At 38.7% G+C, this 16,769-nt stretch overlaps 1 protein-coding gene across 8 annotated transcripts in view; it reads right to left on the bottom strand.

The window, feature by feature from the left end:
• The window catches only part of BBX (bobby sox homolog (Drosophila)), a 299,118-nt gene that overhangs the window by 227,171 nt on the left and 55,178 nt on the right, over positions 1 to 16,769 (bottom strand). Inside the window, exon 1 of one of the 8 annotated variants that reach the window (XM_010838552.1) lies at positions 14,473 to 16,253. The exons of the other annotated variants lie outside the window; for them this stretch is intronic. The gene's annotated coding sequence lies outside the window, so the exon portion shown is untranslated. Of the gene's footprint in view, positions 1 to 14,472; positions 16,254 to 16,769 lie in introns of those variants that run through there. 8 annotated transcript variants of the gene reach the window in all.

Raw genomic sequence — 16,769 nt, 5'->3', positions numbered from 1 at the left:
TTCCTCTTCACTTGCTGCCATAAGGGTGGTGTCATCTGCATATCTGAGGTTATTGATATTTCTCCTGGTAATCTTGATTCCAGCTTGTGCTTCTTCCAGCCCAGCGTTTCTCATGATGTACTCTGCATATAAGTTAAATAAGCAGGGCGACAATATACAGCCTTGACGTACTCCTTTTCCTATTTGGAACCAGTCTGTTGCTCCATGTCCAGTTCTAACTGTTGCTTCCTGACCTGCATACAGATTTCTCAAGAGGTAGGTCAGGTGGTGTGGTATTCCCATCTCTTTCAGAATTTTCCACAGTTTATTGTGATCCACACAGTCAAAGGCTTTGGCACAGTCAATAAAGCAGAAATAGATGTTTTTCTGGAACTCTCTTGCTTCTTTGATGATCCAGTGGATGTTGGCAATTTGATCTCTGGTTCCTCTGACTTTTCTAAAACCAGCTTGAACATCTGGGAGTTCACGGTTCACGTATTACTGAAGCCTGGCTTGGAGGATTTTAAGCATTACTTTACTAGCATGTGAGATAATTGCAATTGTGAGGTAGTTTGAGCATTCTTTGGCATTGCCTTTCTTTGGTACTGGAGTGAAAACTGACCTTTTCCAGTCCTGTGGCCACTGCTGGGTTTTCCAGATTTGCTGGCATATTGATTGCAGCACTTTCACAGCATCATCTTTTAACTATGCAGTGCTGGAGTGGCAAGTGGCCGAGAGGAGATACCCCACATCCAAGGTCAGGAGCAGTGGCCATGAGGAGATACCCCACGTCCAAGGTAAGAGAAACCCCAGAAAGATGGTAGGCACTGAGAGGGCAGACAGACTGAAACCACAATCACGGACAACTAGCCAATCTGATCATACGGACCACAGCCTTGTCTAACTCAACAAAACTAAGCCATGCCGTGTGGGGCCACCCAGCACAGACAGGTCATGGTGCAGAGTTCTGACAAAATGTGATCCACTGGAGAAGGGAATGGCAAACCACTTCAGTATTCTTGCCTTGAGATCCCCATGAACAGTATGAAAAGGCAAAAAGATAGGACACTGAAAGAGGAACTCCCCAGGCTGGTAGGTGCCCAATATGCTACTGGAGATCAGTGGAGAAATAACTTCAGAAATAACGAAGAGATGGAGCCAAAGCAAAAACAATGCCCAGCTGTCGATGTGACTGGTGATGGAAGCACGGCCCGATGCTGTAAAGAGCAATATTGCATAGGAACCTGAAGTGTTAGGTCCATAAATCAAAGCAAATTGAAGTGGTCAAACAGGAGATGGCAAGAGTGAACATCCACATTTTAGGAATCAGTGAACTAAAATGGACTGGAATGGGTGAATTTCACTCAGATGACCATTATATCTACTACTGTGGGCAGGAATCCCTTAGAAGAAATGGAGTAGCCATCATAGTCAACATATGATTCCGAAATGCAGTACTTGGATGTGATCTCAAAAACGACAGAATGATCTCTGTTCGTTTCCAAGGCAAACCATTCAATATCATGGTAATCCAAATCTATGCCCTGACCGTAACACTGAAGAAGCTGAAGCTGAAGGGTTCTATTTTGTAGAAATATATCCTCTCAAATCAGATTACATATATCATTTACTTTCATGTTCTTCTTAGTCTGATAACTTTCCCAGAGAATAGGTATATTTCTATTATCCTGTACCAACTCTCTAGCTCTAAGAGCTCTGAGATCTGAAAGTCAAAATTTGTCAAAGATTTAGCAGGTCCCTTAGAATTACACAGACACCCACGATGGGTCTATAATATACAAAATTCTACTGATGGAAATTTAGCACGCATATTTTACAATATATTTCTATTTAAGAGAAAAACCACTGAGGTAAACATTATATAAAGGCACTAAGCTCCATAGAGGCCAAGCATCTTGTCTGCTAAGTAAGCTTAAAAAGGAAAGATTTGAACTGGGTTTTCTTTCTTGAAATCAGGTGGTTTTAGCATATAGTGGAAAGTTTGCAAATACATTTGTTCATCAATGCAGAATAAAATTTGGAGGAGCAGGGAATTCCAAATGCTTCTCAAAGGCCTCCTGCTCGCCCCACTCACGTTTAAGCTGCTGTTTCTGCCTCGTAACGCAAGTTTTTCTAATAAGCCTCTTTTATTGGACTTGCACTACCACCCAGATTTTGATCTCTTTCATTCTTTTTATAACTTTTTTCACTGTCCTATGAAAAATGAAGAATGTTATCTAAGTTTGGTGCTTTTTTCCCTTTCTTTTTAGATAGGCATTATAGTTTTTAAAAAAACTTCTTTTAGAACTTACAAGCACCAAGGAGAAGGGAAATATACCTTGAAAGCTAATGATGTGATTCTATACTCAATCTATGATTCTCTCCTATGACTATCGGGGAAAAAAAAAAACCATCCGGAATGGCATTAACCTTTAGGAAATTGGCAGATTCCCAAGAATGGATAATGTCTGGAAGCTGAAGGTATTGAGGGTTGTGTTAAGGAGGCAAAGTCATAAAAGGTCAATAAGTTTCAGGCAATACTGGGGCGTGCAAAGCTGTGGACCACACACAACCTGTGCTGTTACTGATGAATGAGATTCCTGAGCTCGCACTCTGAAATAGCTTAATTCCTACTATCTGTCCCATACCCCAAGTGCTGGTCATATGCCCACTGGCTTGGCTTTTGCTAATAGACTAAGTAATAGATAAGTAAGCTCTCAGATAGGAAAGAAAGCCCAACGCGTTCCCTGCAATAGGGATTCATCAGTGTAGATAGGAAGTGCTCTGGATGAAGATTAAACTCTAAAATGATTTAAAGAAATATGTGGGGAACTGGTAAAATAAGAGACATGAAGATTGAGAAAACTGAAATAAAACAGATTCACGTATATGAACATACATAAATAACTTCCTGTTTAACTGTAATATAGAACCTATATCTTATTATTCAAATTATAAAATTTTCAAGTTTAAAGCTGATACAACCTTTCCAGTCCCATGGAATGGTTATTTATGAAAATATTTTCAGAGGTGTTTTACAAAGATGCACTTTAAGGAAATACTTCCTATTCGAAGTATTTGTACATCATATTGTACCTGTTAAGTCATATTCCTGGGGTGGTGGGGAGGAAGGATTAAGACCTGTAGAAAAGATGAAGGGACCAGATTACACCCTGAAATGCTGGAAAGCACTAAAGGAACAAATCAAAATCCACAGAGCACGACGCAAAATTTCAAGACAACTGCAAAAATCACACTTTTGAACAAATTTTGCTTTGCTAGATCTTGCCCTTTCTCTCAATACATCTGTATACCTTTTGTGTGTGTGATTAAAAAAGCCAAAATTCTCAAAACAGGCATATTTCTGTACTTGAACAACAGTCAGCTTAACTATCTTCTTTGATAACCTTCCCAGAGAAAATGAAGAGCACAATTTCACTTCCGAAACTTTAAAAAAGAGCTGCTATGTGGCACAGCTCGAAAACCAAGCCTCTTAGGCTTTCATGCTTCCTCTGGTGGAACTTCCTGAAACAGTGCCAAGAATCGTTTGATCACTTAAACCAGAGCTGATGAGTTAGAAGCAGCTGGAGTATATGAATCAGTGGTCATTTCTCTGTTACTTTTTTTTTAAACAGATAACTACCTAGAGAACCAAGTAACTTGATCAAAAAGGCATTCTGGAAATAAAATTAGGAGGCAGAAAACCCAGAGTTCTGAATTAGGATTAAACTGTTTTAACTTCAATTGTTCTCTAGCTTCTTCTAATAGCTTTGTTTTCTCAGTCCTCTTAAGAGATTTTGGAGAGTAAGGAACCAAGCACACTTTTTGTCTATCTCCCTAAGAACATAACAGGAGAATGCTCAAATAGCAGTTGTTCGAAATATATTTATTCACTGAGTGTAATTATAAACTCAAATAGTAAAATGTTTACTTTTTTCTCCCACATAATCAGGTTTGCACTAGAAATCATAGAAAGAGCATAAAATGATTTCTAGAAATTCAAATGCAATGTGTCAAAAAGGCTAAAGAGAAGTTTCATGGGGTAAAGTAATTGGCAGAAGTGGAAATAAGTATGTGTAACACATTAGTCCTAACTCTGACGTCACACACATTCTTTGTAAACATCATTTCTTATTTTTTACCTAATTTAATTCTCACATTCATTAGTGTTCACTAGTATACTATGTATGATTTCAAGGAAATAAATATTTCCTATAATCACATCACTCACTGTTGATTTTTGATCCCAGATGTTTTTCTTTATAATCCCAAAGCCTGTCATATGAACAAGGACTTTGCCTTTATATCATGCTATATGTTCAATTTTTACCCCATTCTTACATTTCAATCAGAGCCTAAGACATGAGAAAGGCAAGTGTTGAGAGGAAAAGAAAGTGGGTATGGAGAAAAAAGAACAAAAGATAAATAGCCAAATCATTCAGGAATTTCTTAGCCATGGTAAGGAGTGTGTATTTATTCTAAGTATGATAAGAATTCAGTGTAGGAGTAATAAGAGATCTGCATTTTGGAACTTCTGCTTCACTGACTACGATAAAGCCTCTGACTATGTGGATCACAGCAAACTATGGAAAATTCTTAGAGATGAGAATACCAGACCACCTTACCTGCCTCCTGAGAAACTTGTATGCAGGACAGAAGCAACAGTTAGAAAACTGGACATGGAACAACTGACTGGTTCAAAATTGGGAAAGGAATACAACAAGGCTATATATTGTCACCCTGCTTATTTAACTTATACGCAGACTGCATTATCTGAAATGCAGGGCTAATTGAGTCACAAGCTGGAATCAAGACTGCTGGGAGAAATAACAACCTCAGATATAAGCAGATGATATCACTCTAATGGCAGAAAGTGAAGAGGAACTGAAGAGAATCTTGATGAGGGTGAAAGACTGAAAAGGCTGGCTTAAAACTGAATATTCAAAAAAACGAAGATCATGGCATCTGGTCCCATCATGTCATGGCAAGTAGAAAGGAAAAAAATGTGGATACAGTGACAGATTTTATTTTCTTGGGCTCCAAATCACTGCAGACAGTGACTGCAGACATAAAATTAAAAGACACTTGCTCCTTGGAAAAGCTATGACAAACCTAGCTAGTGTATTAAACCTAGATAGTGTATTAAAAAGCAAAGACATCACTTTGCTGACAAAGGTTGATATAGTCAAAACTATGGTTTTTCCAGCAGTCATGGATGGATGTGAGAGTTGGACCATAAAAAAGGCAAAAAGTCAAAGAACTGATGCTTTCAAACTGTAGTGCTGGAGAAGATTCTTGAGAGTCCCTTGAACAGCAAGGAGATCAAACCAGTCAATCCTAAAGGAAATCAACCCTGAATATTTATTTAAAGGACTGATGCTGAAGTTGAAGCTCTAATATTTTGGCCACCTGATGCAAAGAGCCAATTCATTGGAAAAGTCCCTGGTGGCAAAGATATAGAAGGCAACAGGAGAAGGGGGGTGGCAGAGGATGAGATGGTTAGATAGTATCACTGACTTAACAGACATGGATCTGAGCAAACTCCAGGAGATAGTGAAGGACAGAGGAGCCTGCATTCTGCAGTCCATGGGGTCACAGAGTCAGACACTACTTAGCAACTGAACAACATCAACTCTGGCAGCAATGGAGTGAGGAGTGGACAGAAAAGAGGCAAAACTAAAGGCAGGGAAACTGGTTAAATTATGCAGGCAGGTACTGTGGTGGTCTGAATTAGGATGGAGCTAGTAAAAAGAGGAGCTGTGGACTGATTTCAGAGATGCAATGGTAAGTGAAATCAACTAAACTTGATATGAAGGTAGCAAATGGGAAGACGGGGAAAGGGGGGGTTTTACCATAAATCCTTCCTGAGGAGTATTTTTTTTATGACAAGTTTTAATAATTGTAAATAAACGCATTACTTTATACAGGTTGCACTTACACATGTATTGCTAAACAATACAGTTTAAATTTGCCAGCTTCTGAATTTTATGTAAGTGGAATATTCTTCTATGGCTTGCTCCCTTCTCTCAGGATGTTACGTCTGATATTCATCTGGGTGCTTGTGTTTAACTCAAGAGTATACGGTCATATGTTGAGTGAGTATACCAAAATTAATTGATCTTTTTTACTCACTTATATTCCAGGAAAAATAACATTAAGTATTCCTTCATGTTATTAAAAATATAAGTGAACATAATCTTCTTAATGGCTGAAATTTTTTATTTTTGGGAATTGGAAAACTAAGGAACGGAGGAGTTAAGCAACCTGAACAAAGTTACCTGGCTTCTCTTCTACACGAAAGGGCTAGTCAATCCAGGCTAGCTTCTTTACTGATGATCTTCCTGTCCTCTACCTTTCCATTCCCATCTCCTTGCTCCAGGTCCTTTTTCTTATTTTGTGACCATGTTGTTCCTTCTGTCAGTTGCTTCCTCCTTTTACACCTCCTCAAAGCCTGACCACCTTTTAATATCTAGCTCCTGTCTCCTCCCCTCCATACAGTCTTACTGGACAATTTACTGGACTAAAACATTCATTCATTCATTCAATTTATTCAATAATTACTTAACACCTAGGGTGCATCAGGTACTGCCTTGAGCACTGCGATAGAAAGGGGAATGAAACAGACAAGGCTTCTACTCTCAGAGGAAGAACAGAAGATAAACAAATTAAAAAATGAAAAACTAATTTGTCAGTGATAATACATTATGAAAACAAGGCAATTTCTGTACTATTTCTGCTTGGCTTTCTGCCAACTTGCTATAAAATTGTGAGTTATTGAAGGAATGGACTCCATCTTTCGCCTAAAGCCTGGAATACAAAAGGTACTTGAGTGATCAGTGACTTACCACGTGCAAATGAAGAGCATGGATGACTAGATGGAATGATAGATGAATGGACAGAGAGATGAAACAGCAACTGCCTCAAACTGTGACCAAACCACTTAGTCTCTAGGTTTTGCTTCCCCCAACCAGACTGAGAGACAAGAGTCTAGAGTCTGCAAATCTGTACCTGTCTGGCCTGCCCAGTGAAGGTGAAAAGGAATCAAAACAGGGCAGGCACCACCAGTTAAGGCTTGATCCCCACTATTTCTATCCTCTTATCCAATGCCCATTTCCTGCAGTCATGCTCCCTCCTTGACTCAAGCAAGCAACTGTCCCCATGCAGGCTTTAATAAATAACAGTAGATTAAAGACTGAAAAACTCCATAACATAATCTTAACCAATTCTTTAGGAATTGTGAAAACAGAAATTTCTAGCTTAGATTATCTAGAACTGCAAGAAGTTCTGTCTATCACTTTAATACGGGATTAAATCCTCAAAAGCTTACCAAAACTAATTTCATTCCTCTTCTTAAAAAAAATACTTTCTTATTTTGCTGCCCTGGCTCTTAATTGTGGCCCAAGAACTCTTTTTTTAGCTGCGGCATGCAAACTCCTCAGTTGTGGCATGTGGAATTTAGTTTCCCAACATGGGAAATCAAGCCAAAGCCCCCTGCAATGGGGGCACAGAATTTTAGCACAAAAGTCCCTCTTTTCTCTTTAAAAATGTTAAGTTTTCAAAATATTCTGAAGTGGTGGAATAAAGCAAGATAAAACGGCAAAGCCCTCAACAGTGTGGAATCACTTGCTTATTACATCACTGGACACAATAAGCACAGATCACAATCAAGGATACTGTTTCTCAAACTTACTTAGTCTTGACCAAAAAAAAAATAAATCTACAGACAACTCTGTGGACCCCTGTTTAAAGAACATGGTCTTAATGGTTCAACATTCACTCTAGGTGAACATTTTTGTCAAACATTGTGACAAAAGACAAAAATCCAACAGTAAAGCTGTTATAAATAAGTTATCTAATCAGGGCACCCGAAATGTATTATTTCTTTTGTATTTATCAGCTAAATGAAACATTAAAAAATTTTTTTCCCCATTAAGAAATAGCTAACCTCTAATGATATGTCCATTACTTGACTTAAGTGATCTAAAAAAGACACAAGGGTATCTCTTCAAAAATGAATTCACGTTTATTTATGGTATGGGCATATATAAGCACAACAAACTGAATACTTTAATTGAAGTTCATTTCTGATTAATATTCAAATGCTAGTGATTTTTAAAACATTAAAATTTTATATTTCTCTGCCCATCAGCCATAGTTCTCTGATGAACAAAGAGTTAATATACATAAATAAACTCTTTAAAACAGAAGTTTACTTAGATATTTAAGATAACCACGTGGATAAATTATCTTGGCCAAATAATTATCCTCTATTTATTTGATATTAACTTTGATTTTGCATTGTGGTTTCTTAAAATGAGAACACTTAATTAAAGCTATATGAAAGACCATCCGAAAATATATCTGAAAGTTGATTTTTATTGTTAATTAATAACAATGTCCAAAAATTATTAATAAAGTGTAACCCTAACCAACAAGAGTTAATATGGACTGAAATCTGAAGATTCTGGAGCCTCTTAGTTTAGGGGTTACTGACCTCTTCAGTGACAAAAACATAATATAACCATAAATATCTTTTTTCTTGCATCTCCCTATTATGTTTTAGTAACAATTAAAATAGATCTACTTTTTAGTTATCCAGAGAGGCTTAAATATATAAAACACAGGTTTCCTATTCAGGAATTATTTCTCTTATTATTTCCAGTGCCTCATGCCAATTTAGCTTCACTAAAAATTATAAACCTTGATAAAATATTATCCAAAGGAATTAAAAGAACTATAGAAAAATAAATAGGATTGTATTTTTGTGGTAGTGAGTTAGCTAAAAGCCACCCAGTTGAAAAAGAAAGGCTTCTTATAAACATCATAATTATGAAAAACTAAATAATATTTAAATTGTACTTGCTTTCATTTATATACTATCAGTCTTTCAAGAAGCTATTTTTTCCTACTTGGAAATAAAGGTATCTCCTTTTAGCATAAAGAACCAATCAGTTTCCAATTCCATCTCTAGGTATTACTACTCTCTCTTCCTCCTTTCCAAGTAACACTTATCAAAACACTTGTCAACAGCAACTATCACCTTTTTCTCCCTTCCTACTTGTTTTTCAATCCACTGCTATATGGCTATTGACCTCTCAAATTCTCAAAACTGACTCTCCTTAAGATCAGCAATAGCGTGAACTTGCTAAATGCAGGAGTGGCTTACTCCACACATTATTGTTTCCTGTAACTGAGGTACGGACTTGACATTCTCCGGGTTTCCTCAGCCTCTATACTGCTTCATGACATCCATTTGCCCCCACAGCAACATCATGGTTAATCTGAAAGTCTGCTTCAGAGTCTCTTTTAACTATTCAAAATACAAAAGATTAAAAGTCTTAAAAAAAAAAATTAAAACCCCTCTGAATAGCAAGATTTGTTTTTATTATTAGCCAACAAGTCACATATATTTAAGGCAGGCCTTTAAACTTCACAACACCTTGATTTTTATTTTGATCATTGTTGCAATATGCTTCATTATCTACCAGCAAACCATATAACAAGGCTACTAACAGACTTGAGAAGAGTCAGAAAGGGAATGAGATACAAAAAATGGTACAGAAAAAAAATATTAAAGTACAGATTATCCTCTAAAGATCAGCAATGTACATACATACAGTGCTTTTAATGAAGCAAAGAGCAGAATACACCTTCATTAACTTATAGAATGTTCATTTCAAATATTTCAAATCCTAAAAGATGATGCTGTGAAAGTGCTGCACTCAATACACCAGCAAATCTGGAAAACTCAGCAGTGGCCACAGGACTGGAAAAGGTCAGTTTTCATTCCAATCCCTAAGAAAGACAATGCCAAAGAATGCTCAAACTACCACAACATTTGCACTCATCTCATACGGCAACCCACTCCAGTGTTCTTGCCTGGAGTATCCCAGGGACAGGGGAGCCTGGTGGGCTGCCGTCTCTGGGGTCGCACAGAGTCGGACATGACTGAAGCGACTTAGCAGCATACACTAGCAAAGTAATGCTCAAAATTCTCCAAGCCAGGCTTCAACAAGTACATGAACCGTGAACTTCCAGATGTTCAAGTTGGATTTAGGAAAAGCAGAGAAACCAGATATCAAATTGCCAACATCTGCTGGATCATAGAAAAAGCAAGAGAGTGCCAGAAAAACAACTACTTCTGCTTTATTGACTATGCCAAAGCTTTTGACTTTGTTTGTTGGATCACCACAAACTGTGGAAAATTCTTCAAGAGATGGGAATACCAGACCATCTGACCTGCCCTCTGAGAAATCTGTATGCAGGTCAAGAAGCCACAGTTAGAACCGGACATGGAACAACAGACTGGTTCCAAATAGGAAAATGAGTATGTCAAGGCTGTATATTGTCACCCTGCTTATTTAACTTATATGCAGAGTACATCATGAAAAATGCTGGGCTGGATGAAGCACAAGCTGGAATCAAGATTGCTGGGAGAAATATTGATAACCTCAGATATATAGATGACACCACCCTTATGGCAGAAAGCAAAGAACTAAAGAGCCTCTTGATGAAAGTGAAAGAGGAGACTGAAAAGCTGGCTTAAAACTCACCATTCAGAAAACTAAGATCATGGCATCCAGTCCCATCACTTCATGGGAAATAGATGGGGAAACAATGGAAACAGTGAGAGACTTTATTTTGGGGGGGCTCCAAAATCACTGTATATGGTACTGCAGCCATGAAATTAAAAGATGCTTGCTCCTTGAAAGAAAAGTTATGACCAACCTAGACAGCATTAAAAAGCAGAGACATTACTTTGCCAACAAAGGTCCATCTAGTCAAAGCCATGCTTTTTCCAGTAGTCATATATGGATGTGAGAGTTGGACCATAAAGCAAGCAGAGGGTCAAAGAACTGATGTTTTTGAACTGTGGTGTTAGAGAAGACTCTTGAGAATCCAGTGGACTGCAAGGTGATCCAACCAGTCAATCCTAAAGGAAATCAGTCTTGAATATTCATTGGAATGACTGATGCTGAAGCTGAAACTTCAATACTTTGATTACCTGATATGAAGAACTGACTCATTGGAAAAGACCCTGATGCTAGAAATGATTGAAGGCAGGAGGAGAAGGGGTTGACAGAGGATGAGATGGTTGGATGGCATCACTGACTAGATGGACATGAGTTTGAGTAAGCTTAGGGAGTTGGTGATGGATAGGGAAGCCTGGCGTGCTAAAGTTCGTGGGGTCACAAAAAGTCAGACACGACTGAGCGACTGAACTGAACTGATAAAATGCTCATATATATGCATATATTATACTAAAATTAACATTATAAAATAAATATGTTTTATAAATGTGACTATAGATGTGGTAACACTGTATACAAATTAAAAAAAAACTAAACTGTTTAAAATTATTTTAATGATAGTGATGACAACTATAAACCATCATTCTTTTCTAAAAATATCAGACTACTGGTTAAGAGGCCATAGTACAAAATCTTTATCGTCTGAGGCATCAGGGAAGCCCCAATTAAGAACTAGAATTCATAAATTTTGTAACTTTGGCTCTGTGGCTGATCCATTGTATTCTTTATGTAAAACTCAAATTCAAGTTTTCTTATCTTAAATCCCTGTTTGCAAAGTAAAAGAAACAGCCAAATCAAGGATATTAGTTCCCGAGGAAGCATACAATGTATAAAAACTGAACAACATCAGCCCATGACCACAACAGAGAAGACTAATTAGCAAACCAAGAAACTCCAGTACTTTGGCCACCTCATGGGAAGAGTTGACTCATTGGAAAAGACTCTGATGCTGGGAGGGATTGGGGGCAGGAAGAGAAGGGGACGACAGAGGATGAGATGGCTGGATGGCATCACTGACTCGATGGATGTGAGTCTGAGTGAACTCCGGGAGTTGGTGATGGACAGGGAGGCCTGGCATGCTGCGAATCATGGAGTTGCAAAGAGTTGGACATGACTGAGCAACTGAACTGAACTGAACTGAATTATAATTTGGCCTATCATTCCATCCTCAACTCTACTTTTTAAAAATCTCTGCTTAATTCCACAATTATTACCTGTCTAGTATGTACAAAGAACTAATAGGCCATACAAGATAGAAGAGTGAAAAAAATATGGTCCCTTTACACTTGGTAGGAGCAGGACACAAATACAGGATTACAGAAGGGGAATTCCCAAATTTAGGAATCCGGAGACTGGCCTATACCTTCAAAAAAGATTCAGCATAAATGCTGCAACAACTATTCCTTTCCTAAATGTGGGGGAAAGGTCCAAGTTTCTCTTTTATCCATCCAACACTTCAGAACATAAGTGTGATCACTCTCTAAATGTTCAATAAGTGAAAATATGATTAAAGGTATTTTAAGGCAAAACTAGCAGCTTCTATAAAAAATTAGCTTCGTTTAAATTTGCTCCTTGTTAAATATAGATTGTTCTTTAAGCAAAATTCATTCAAGAATTCACTTATGAATAACAATTTAAAAGGTTAGGAACAGAGGAGGTATCAGGTAGACTTTAGGTTTTCCATATTCAAACATTTATTGGCATAATTACAGAAGACTAAAATCATGAAATTTAGCATCTCTTATTAAAAATACTGTTTAGTATTTTGTTGTTGTTGTTGTTTAGTTACTAAGTCCTGTTCAACTCTTTTTCGACCCCATGGACTATAGCCAGTCAAAGTCCTCTGTCCATTCCAGGCAAGAATACTGGAGTGGGTTGCCATTTCTTTCTCCACTTTAATATTTTTAGACCATAGAATATTTTTTTCCTGATAGGATATCTATATATCAGTCATATTCTTGGTAAATGCTTAACTATTCAATTAACATTTAGAGAGACTGATGTCAAAAGATAATGTTCCTTTATTAATTGAATCCCACATGGAAATCTTACTTTTGACGCTTCAGTAAAATAAAAGAGATTGTTAATACACATTACCCTATGAACATGATGATACAAGATAACAATACTGAACATTCAAAGAAATAGCAAGGATGATAATGTTGGAGGAAACAGTGAGAATAATAAAGAAAAAATTAACAGGAAAAAAACTTTTGGATTTAAGACTTATCTTCTGTCTAAAAGGCTAGCACAACAGAAGCTATGTCTTTAAAAATCAGATAAACAGCTAACATAAATGCCTGGTAAGCCAAACTATTTTTTAAAAAGTATGATGTGTAGCACCTATTTTTATTAATCTTTCATAATTCCCTCTATCTGAAATTAAACTCTTTAATATCAAGTGATTAAAATGAACTAGACCTAATTAAATACCTATATGATGCCATATGTAACTCAAACTTTACATAAAGATTATTGGCTTTTTAAAATCTCCAGCTTTGATTTACAATGAGCTTCTCCCATACAAATCCAAAGTTACTTAGGGTTAAGAAAAATCCATTGTTATAAATATATAATTACATAATTAACAAAAATACCCCAGAACATGTCAAATCATGTTCTTAAAACGAGACTTAAAAAAAAATTCTATAGAAAATGATAGTAAAATGATCATTTACTGTAAGCCCTTTCTGAATGTCCCCACAGGATACTGAGAACACAAGTACAGAAAAAAGGGAATACAGCTTGACTTCTGACTAAAAGACGCTGCACAAGCTGGGCAAGAACAAACTATAAACCACGAGGACCAAACTCCTTTAATTTCTTCTCTCTGGTCATAAAAGAGGCACCCTCAACATAGGTTAAGTGTCTATGTAAAAAGAAGCGTAAAGAAATCTGTTGGGGTGGGAGGGACTGCAAGGCATCCATCAACATTTGTTTGAAAAGACCTGCCAGGCTCTCAGGAGTTACACTTAAATAATGTGACCCTTCTAGACAGGACAATAAGGAGACAGATTAGCCCCTTCAAGGGGTGATTCATCCTCGGACACATGGTGAGACGGGAGCCAATATAAAGCTTGGATCCTGCATGTTTGCTTAAGCATCTGGGCAGCTCTGTCTATGGCCCCGAAATTAAACTAGGGTGTACTAAGGCACCTAACAGTCCCTGGAGGTACTCGGGGAGACTCCGGATTAGACTGAGGGGTAAAATGCCGGGCTCTTCCAGGCCCCCCGACCAACCGCATCTACTCTCTCTTCCTCTTGCCGGAGCGGAGGGCAATTGCCAGCGCAAGATCTGCAGGGTGCTTGCCCCCTTCATCACACCTATCGTCTGCCTGAGAGTTTTGAATATAACTCTTAAACATTCAGTAGTCTAACGAAACAACGAAAAGCAGATTTTAAAAGGAAAGTGGCCCGCCTCAGAGCTCTAGAGGGAACCCAATGTGAAAGTGAGAAAAGAATGCATTCTGCACAGGCAACTCTTTCCGCGTGTGTAACCCTCCCCGGGTTTCTCACGGGTTCCTACACCGACGCGCACCCACACACTCTAGAAGAAGGTCCTTCAGGGCCCAGAGAGTTACCGCATCAGACTGGAGAGCTTTGGCGGGGGGGAGGGGGGGGCCGGGGGGGCAGTATTTAAACCCCCCTTTTTAGTATCTCAAAAGCCTAGAGATTAACCCACCCCATCAGGTAGCTTCCTCCTGCAGGCGCGTCTTCCACTCTTGCAAAGCCACTCCCCTCTCCTGCATTTCAGGGGCCGGGACGACGCCAGGAGCCGCGACCAGCCAGCACTCCCTGAGGCCCGAGGCCCGAAGCCCGAGGCGCAGGAGGGGCTCTCGCCGTCTGCTCTGGTAGAGCCCCGAGGAGGAAGCACCTCCCCGCGAGCGAGGGTGCTGTGCTTCTCCCTCCTTCCTGCAGATGGAGGCAGGCGGGGAAAGCGCCGCTCTAAGGCCAAGAGCCTCTCTGCTCTCAACAGCCCACGGACGGGGCGATGAAGCCGCCCAACGTCCCTGTGCTCCTGGAGAAGGAGAAAGGAGGCGAACACGCAGGGGCTGGCCACTGTTTTCAAAATACTCTAAAATTCTAACCTGTACGTGATATTTTTGGTACACACAAAACCTAAAGAGAAATCGGTTTCCAGTAAGTTTACCCGTTGACAAATGAAGTTTAAACCCCACCGTCTCTTCCAGAATCAAGTCTGAGTTCCCACCGGCTAGAAAGCAGTGTGGTAAAATGTCCTCTCCTGAATGAATTTATATTCAAGTTGCTTTCCCTCTGGAGCTCCTCGCTGTTGCCTGGAAACAGGAAACCTTCCCACCTACATGCTTCCTGACTCCTCTCCCCCTCCTCTCACAGTGCAGTGAACGTACCTGGCCATGCTTCTAGATACTGTTTATCTTAAAGAAGAGCCGAGTCTTTCAAACTGAGGCAATGACAGAAATCTTGCCATTCACTAGCCCAACAAATAAGTACTGAACACTTGAATTACTCAGACAGGAGAATAACAAAAGTCACTTCATTTAGTAGCATTTTAAAATGGTGAATATTAAATACAAATTTATTTAAAAGTCTTGTTCAATAAAAACAAAAGTTACCCTGAGCTTTTTTTTACCTACCACTTTGTCTTAATGATGTTCCTTTGAAATCCTATGTTCCTGGGGTAAGGGACAACACCATCTCTTTTAACAGCCCCTATGCTTGACCGATCAGTCACCCTGGCACCCCCTAAACTTCAACACCCACATCATACCAGAGGCTAAGCCCTCAGGGAGTTTCCTTATCTATTCTTCACTCATTTGATCTTTCCTTTCCACTCCTTTTGCTACCACTGAACTTTCACCATGAACTGATTTTCACTGAAGATTATTGCAGCCAATAAGTGCTACTGCTATTACTATCAATTACTTAGAGAATACCATATGCCAAGAAAATACGTTTTACCTCACTATTTCTCTCAAAAGTCAATGCGACATGTACTATTATTATCCCACTTTAAAGATGAGGAAACTGAGATTTACAGAGTTTAAGTAACTTGTCTAGAGTCATACACTCTTAAAGTAAGCCTCAAATTCCTCTCCTAGGAAGACAGAGGTAGGACGTCTTTATCTACCAACCCTTCCTCTGTTCTACTAGTTTTTGTTGGAAAATATTGTTTTGATAAGTTTTAAAAACTTAAAACGTTCATTTACTTTTTTGCTAGGTGAAATCACGTTGTGCTTCACACACACCAACAGTACCACACAATGCTTTACTTCCTCCCTACAGGTGTGAGAGAGATCCTTTTTAGTATTTTAATTAATGGGATTTATGTCAACAAATTTTACGTGCCTTTCAGAGCTCAAGTAAAATAATCAATATCTTCTTATGATTTAATGTTCATAAAGAGCCTTGAAAAGTGAAAGTCCCTCAGTCTTGTCCAACTCTTTGGGATCCCAAGGACTATAGAATCCATGGAATTCTCCAGGCCAGAATACTGGAGTGGGTAGCCTTTCCCTTCGCCAGGGGATCTTCCCAACCCAGGGATCGAACCCAGATCTCCCGCATTGTGGGGAAATTCTTTACCAGCTGAGCCACAAGGGAAGCCCATAAAGAGCTTTAAGAGAATAAATAAGTCATAAGGTAATACCCTAATAATAAAATTCAGAGGGTAAAAAGAACTAGATGCATAAATAGGTAAGTAGGTACATCAAACCTCAGAATGTTGACCTGTAACTAAAGCAAAACCGAAAACTAGAAACTGCCTCTTAAGTTAGTGAATTAATGAGGCCAATAAAGTTGAAATTATAAACTGCTATTGAGAATTTCCAGATAACATACCCTTTGATTTTTTTTTTAAAAGTCAGTTCAACAAAATATGGCTAGTGTTTGATTCATAACTTTGGGGCTTCCCTGAAGCTCAGATGGTAAAGAATCTGCCTGCAATGCAGGAGACCTGGGTTCGATCCCTGGGTCAGGAAGATCCCCTGGAGGAGGAAATGG

This window comes from Bison bison, unplaced genomic scaffold (genome assembly GCF_000754665.1).
Source record: "Bison bison bison isolate TAMUID 2011002044 unplaced genomic scaffold, Bison_UMD1.0 scf7180017864098, whole genome shotgun sequence".
In the NCBI taxonomy this organism is placed as follows: domain Eukaryota; kingdom Metazoa; phylum Chordata; class Mammalia; order Artiodactyla; family Bovidae; genus Bison; species Bison bison.
Note: the sequence above shows the minus strand (reverse complement) of the source record. Positions and strands in the feature narration are given on the sequence as shown.